The sequence below is a fragment of the Salvelinus sp. IW2-2015 genome, unplaced genomic scaffold (assembly GCF_002910315.2).
Source record: "Salvelinus sp. IW2-2015 unplaced genomic scaffold, ASM291031v2 Un_scaffold5261, whole genome shotgun sequence".
Taxonomy (NCBI): Eukaryota; Metazoa; Chordata; class Actinopteri; order Salmoniformes; family Salmonidae; genus Salvelinus; species Salvelinus sp. IW2-2015.
Genome location: NW_019946526.1, coordinates 35,593 through 42,324, shown reverse-complemented (window position 1 = coordinate 42,324; position 6,732 = coordinate 35,593). Strand labels below are relative to the sequence as shown.

Sequence of the window (6,732 nt, the reverse complement as noted above, 5' to 3'; positions counted from 1 at the left end):
GGCTCTGATCTCACAACGGGCTCTGATCTCACAACGGGCTCTGAACCCACAATGGGCTCTGAACCCACAATGGGCTCTGAACCCACAATGGGATCTGATCTCACAATGGGCTCTGATCTCACAATGGGCTCTGTACCCAAAATGGGCTCTGAACCCACAATGTAGGAGTGTTACACACCAGCATTAACTGCTGAGCCCATTAAAGACTGGCAGACCATCATCTGCCAGTCTTCAGTTATAAAATGATGCTTGTCTTTGTGAGGAGTGAGGATCTGAACCCAAAATGAGCTCCGAACCCACAATGGGATTTGAACTCACATTGCAAAATGGTAACCTGTATTAAATCGGGCTGCATTTAGATGCAGAGTCCCTAAAGAAATACGGTGCTGCATTTTCATTGGGCATGAAGACCGCATGTGGATCGAATCTCTTGGGGAAATACGACATCACTTATGGCATCCTTCTCTTTCTAAACACCAATTGACATGTCATAATAGTATGTTATCAATATCACTGATCAGAGGTCTGTTTCTGACAAAACTCACTGAAAAATGTGAGGTTACACAGATTATTATTTTCAATGACGGCCTACCGGGGGAACAGTGGGTTTAACTGCCTTGTTCAGGGGGCAGAACGACAGATTTTTACCTTGTCAGCTCGGGGGATTCAATCTAGCAACCTTTATGGTTACTAGTCCAACACTCTAACCACTAGGCTTCCTGCCGCCCCATAACGGCATCATTGAGTCTAGAGGTGAGTCTCAATAGTCTCTAGTTTAGTCTAGGGGTGAGTCTCAATAGTCTCTAGTGTAGTGTAGGGGTGAGTCTCAATAGTCTCTAGTTTAGTCTAGGGTTGAGTCTCAATAGTCCTAGTGTAGTCTAGGGGTGAGTCTCAATAGTCTCTAGTGTAGTCTAGGGGTGAGTCTCAATAGTCTCTAGTGTAGTTTAGGGGTGAGTCTCAATAGTCTCTAGTGTAGTCTAGGGGTGAGTCTCAATAGTCTCTAGTGTAGTCTAGGGGTGAGTCTCAATAGTCTCTAGTGTAGTCTAGGGGTGAGTCTCAATAGTCTCTAGTGTCTCTCGTGATAAGATCTACGGTGGTGAAGTCTCAATAGTCTTCTCGTTCTAGTCTAGTGGGTTGAGTACTCAATAGTGCTCTAGCTGTAGGTTCCAGGCCTGTGTCCTCGAATAGTCTGGATTGTATAGCGGTGAGTCTCAATAGTCCTCTAGTGTAGTCTTATGGGTGAGTCTCACTAAGTCTCTATAGTTTAGTTAGGGGTGAGTGTGCACATATCGGTGTTTAGGGGTCTCGATTGACTATTAAGGCAACAAATTTACATACACTTAGGTTGGGAGTCATTTAAACTCGTTTTTTCCAACCACTCCAAACAAATTCTTGTTAACAAACTATAGTTTTGGCAAGCTCGTTTAGGGAACATCTATCTTTGGAAAATTTATATATGTCATGAGCTTAGAAGCTTTCTGATAGGCTAAGAATGAGACATCAATCTTATTTATTCAAGTCAATTGGAGTGTACCTGTGGATTGTATTTCAAGGCTCACCTTCAAACTGCAGTGCTCCTCTTTGCTTGACATCATGGGAAAATCAAAAAGGAAATGCAGCCATAGAACCTCAGAAAAAAATTTGTAAGACTCCACAATCTGGTTCAATTCAATGGAGCATGTCTCAAACGGCGCTGATTGGTACCAACGTTCATCTGTACAAACAATAGACGCAAGTATAAACACCATGGGACCATGCAGCGTCATATAGGGGTGGTGTCTCATATTGGTTTGTTCGGGGTGAGTCTCACGTCAGTCTTCTCGTGTAGTCTACGGGGTGAGTTGTCTCATATCTCCTAGTGCTCATGCCTGGGGTGGAGTCTCGCATAGTGACGCTCACGCACGAGATTCTGGTCCCTCCTCGGCGTGTATCGCATGCCATCTAGTATACGCTCAGTTGTTATGGTGGCCTTAGCGGGGAGATAAGCGTGTCTGCCGTACATTCCAATCCCACGTAGAGTAGTATCAGGCTGAATGGTATCCGTTTCTGCATAGTAAGTACCATCCGTAAGAGTCTGGAGTGGAATATCAGGGGTGAGCTGAAAAGTACTCATCTATAGTTCTTATCAAGCTAGTAGTGAACCATGCATGGTCCGGGGATGTCAGTCGAACCTCAGTATCTCACTCAGTCCGGATAATGCCGCTTCAGAAGCGGAGAGGTGAAAGTGTCCTACCTTAGCCTTAATAAAAACGAGTACATACTAGTCCCTAGGGAGATCTACAACATAAGACTACGTCGGTATTTGGTTGCGAAGTACTGGACGGTAGAGAGGTATCCCATAACAGATAGTCTTGCGTTATCTAGTGTCTTTGGATAGGTGATCTACATCCGTTCTCTCACCGCGTCTCGTCTGGACTGATGAAACAAAAAATAGCATACGGAGTGTTGTGTGGCGCTACTTATCATAGTGAACCACTTGGTTCGTGTACCTGTTGTGGAGGTGCATCAAATAGTGGGTGCAGGATCTCTGGGTCTACAGAGGCTGGAGATTGAACCAAGTCTACCATTGTCCTCGCAGGACTCGTGGGTACCAGTCGCCATCGTGGGCGCGCTGGTCGTAGTCATCCTGGGGATCTGCCTCTCGTCGGTGGTTGCCTTTAGTGTGTCACTGGCAAGGAGGGGGAGTGCTAAGTGCGTGCCACTTCATTCTAGTGCTAAAGATTACAGATGGGCGAGTGTAGTCACGACGGCATGGAGTCAGCATGTTAGTGGGGTACTTCAGAGGGTGGTCTTGACATCTCGCATACGATCCAGTTCCATAGAGCAGGTTGCGTCACTAGTCTCCGTGTAGTGCATGTACGAGGAGAAGTGTTAGAGCTTGGTCGTAATAAGTTCCGGGTTCTTATTACCGAGAATGCGGAGTCATCGGGACGCCTGATAGCAACATCATGTCTTCCAGTATGCAGTTGTGGTGTGCGTCAGGGATAAGTTACGTTACTCGAGAGCTAACCAACTAGTGTGAGTACAGTATTTGCCTGAGGAGGGTGGCCGATCTCACTCCACTCCGTCCTGATAGTCGATCATGAGTACCTAGAGAGGAGTTCAGTTGCATCAATGCGGTCCATCTAATCTGGATAAGTAGATAGGCGTGGCTGGGATCTAGTGTTAACGTCATAGTCTGGGGCCTCCAGGAAGCGTGATGCAAGTTTCACCATCAGCTCAGCTCTATTAGTTCAGTGAGTGAGGACATGGGCAAACTCGCGCCCACTTTATTGGTGGAAGCTGTGGTTGTCGGTGAATGCGCCATTGATCCTCCATATCGTGCACTGTCTTGGGTTACACGTCCCAAATGAAGTCTCTTAAGTGAAGATAACACCATGGTGGTTAAATTACCAGAGTGCAATTAGCGTATGATCTACGCGGGTGCCGTACCCATATCAGTTCCTAATGTTCCTGGGCCAGTGTTCTATAATTCTGTCCTGACCCAGTCCTGGGCTCGCTGTGAGTTGAGAGTAGAAATAATTAAGAGTCTGTTATAATATACAATCCATCACGTCTATTCACATAACCTTAGTCCCCACTTTAGCTTGATCACGCGTGGAGGCGAGGGTGAGGAGAGTAGAGAGTGAGTCGCTGAGTGAGCGCTGGAAACAGGGAATTTTTGAGCTAGGCATTGAGAGATGTCAGGGGAGGATTGTGAAAAGAGCTGAGTGTTTTTAGATGGTAGTTGAGGCTAGGTGTGGTGTAAAAACTGTCCGACCTAAAGGGGGTACAGTTGACACTCCATAACACTCGGACTAACGCCGACCTCAGTAGCCCGCTGCACTATTCGTATCTCGGATGCTACCTGTTACAGGAGGGTCCCTCATGCGGGCCGGACGTCCTGATCGGATAACAAAAGTTCACGGCTCGCCTCGCTAGAATTACGGTGTCCTCCCAGTTATTAGTTACTTTCTTTTGTTCGTGTGTCACTATTAGTTTGACTAATCATCTTATTCTTGGAGCGGCACTGAAATGCTTAAGAGCTATTCCCTATGGTGTCAACAAATGAAACTGCCACTATGTAGGGATTAGGGTGCTATTTGGAATGCACCCTGACGTTTTGAGGCGGTGTGGTCGTCTCCATCGACCAGTAAGTTATCACATTACGGTTATAAGATGATCGATGAACCCACAATCTTGGCTTCACACTTCAATTTCTATCTAGCGGGAGCGAGAAGAGAAGTCCGAGGTTGTACAAGGAGAGGGATTGTCTGGTGCATCTGGCCCCGCGTCACGCTTCACTCGCGCTGATCTGAACGGTGATTTGCATGGTGGAGAGAGAGTGAAAGGATGGGGAGAGTAGAGCGAAGAATCCGAAGGGGGGAGACAGAATGGTCTAGACGGCAGTGGAGAAGAGGGTGAGCGTAAGGAAACCTACAGCAGAGGAAGCAGGAGCAGGTGCCACCCAAAGTGAATGCATCGGAAGGGGAGGAGAGCAGGTGGAGGTGAGTATAAGCATGAGAGAAGCTCGAACAGAGCATGGAATCTGAGGGAGTCAGGGTGGGAGAGTCGGATCAGGACACCTCAGAGGCACCGATCTGATGAAGAATGCCCGGATAGGCAGAGTGAGATCAGTAAGGCAGCCAACAGTCGGACAATTGGAGAGAAGTGCAAGCAAGAGGTGAGATGAGAGCAGAGGGAAAGAGTGCAGATAGCTGGAAACGTGAGGTGCAGACAGAACTCGGAGGAGTAGAGAGGATGATCTCGCGCACAAATGGCGCAGACGACGTGTGCTGGAGGGAGAAACGTGGGATAGCTGGTACAGGGATTCACCCGCAGGACTACAGAGCCGACGTCGTAGGTGGATCGGGATTGAGGAATCCTCAGAGGCCCGGCCACTAGTGACAAGCAATGGCTCGAAAGAGCAAGAGGGAAGTCAGAGGAGGATAGGGTAGTAATAGCACCCGGATGCATCAATGGTATAGGGATAGCGCGAAGGGTATGACAGTAGTAAAGTGATCTCCACCGAAGTGACGATAGTCATAAGGGAAGTCCAAGGTAAGAGGTGTATAATGCATATGCGCCTAACATATATGTCGATAGGATCGAATGGATTGTGGAGAATACGTAACGCGACGCAGATGCGAAAGCGGATATCTAGGAGTGAGAAGGTGAATGTAGATGGCTTTGAGCACGTCCAGATCGGCAAGTGCTAGAGGAGACAGATGATATGGGAGAAGGGACACAGGAGTATAGCGCGGTATAGAGGGCAGAGATGTAGAGTCTGTAAGAGGATTGCTACTATAGAGACCGAGGGAGCACTAGGTAACTCTGACACTCGCACGATTCACACACGTCATAGGGGGTCAAGGAAGTCGAATAGGTAAGTGCATCACCATTGCCACTCCATACATTTGTACAAGCCTCGGATAGCATGAGTGGTATCGAATGTACCTACCACCAACACGCATGATCTAAGGGAGCCGAAGTGTTGTATTAACGTCCATCACCACAGTCTACGAGGAATCTAGGTCGATGGTAACTGTTTATCACTACATCCTACCATCTACATCCTGTTGGGCTCACGGGAGTGGGAGCAAGTGGCTCTACATCTCGAATCGACTGCTCAGTGACGCTAGCTTCAGTCCAGGGGGGAGTCAGGTGATGTGAGATGTCTTATGACCGGATACGAAGGAGCCTATAGGCCAAGGATCGGGATGCCAGGTTAATGACTACCGCCCATATCACCATGTCTAAGGGATCAGGTGATGGTATCTCTTATCCCCCTCCCTGTGAAGGCGAGATCAGATGATCTAAATCTAGCACCATCACATCTTCCCATGAAGAGTGCTGTAATGCTACACCACAGAGCAGAACCTTGCTTCAGGTTTCAATGGCGTCACATATATCACAGACAACCCCATCCCCATGTCTAGGATCAAGGTGATGTAATCTACAAACCATGTTTCTAGGACCAGGGTGATGTAATCTACCTCAACATGTCTAGGATCAGGTGATGTAATTACACCACCATCAACTGTCTAGGACCAGGTGCTGTAATCTAAACATCAAAATGTTCTGGGATCAGGTGTTGTAATCTACTCATTCAAAGTCTAGGACCGTGTGATGTAATCTACACCAGTCAACAATGTCTAGGATTAGGTGATGTATTTCACATCAACAATGTCTAGGATCAGGTGATGTAATGCTACTAGCGATAACATGTCTAGGATAGGTCATGTACCTCTACCCATACATGTTCTAGGATCAGGTGATGTATCTACACCTCACAATGTCTGGATCAGGTGATGTAATCTACACATCAACACTTCTAGGATCAGGGTGATGTAATCTACAACCGTCAACATGTTTAGGATCAGGTGATGTATTTACATGCCCATGTCTAGATAGGTGTGTATCTACAACCATCAACATGTCTGGATCAGGTGATGTAATTACACTGTCTAGGACCAGGTGATGTAATCTACCATCAACATGTCTAGATCAGGTATGTAACTCACCATCAACACGTTAGGATCAGGTGTTGTAATTACACAATCACCAGTTAAGGATCAGGTGATGTAATCTACACCATCAACTGTCTGGTCAGGTGATCGTAATCTACACACCATTCAACATTTCTTGGATCAGGTGGATGTAATCTACAATCAACATGTCTGGAATCAGGTCATGTAAATCTACACCATCAACCATGTTAGGAATAGCGTGATTAATCTTACACCTCACATG

General features: G+C 46.9%; 1 long non-coding RNA gene across 1 annotated transcript; it reads left to right on the top strand.

Annotated features, from left to right (window-relative positions):
* The first annotated feature begins 295 nt into the window (after positions 1-295).
* On the top strand, positions 296-955 carry LOC139026614 (uncharacterized). The gene is made up of 2 exons (XR_011478466.1): positions 296-832; positions 867-955. It is a non-coding gene; the product is annotated as an uncharacterized lncRNA (long non-coding RNA).
* The last annotated feature ends 5,777 nt before the right edge of the window (positions 956-6,732 follow it).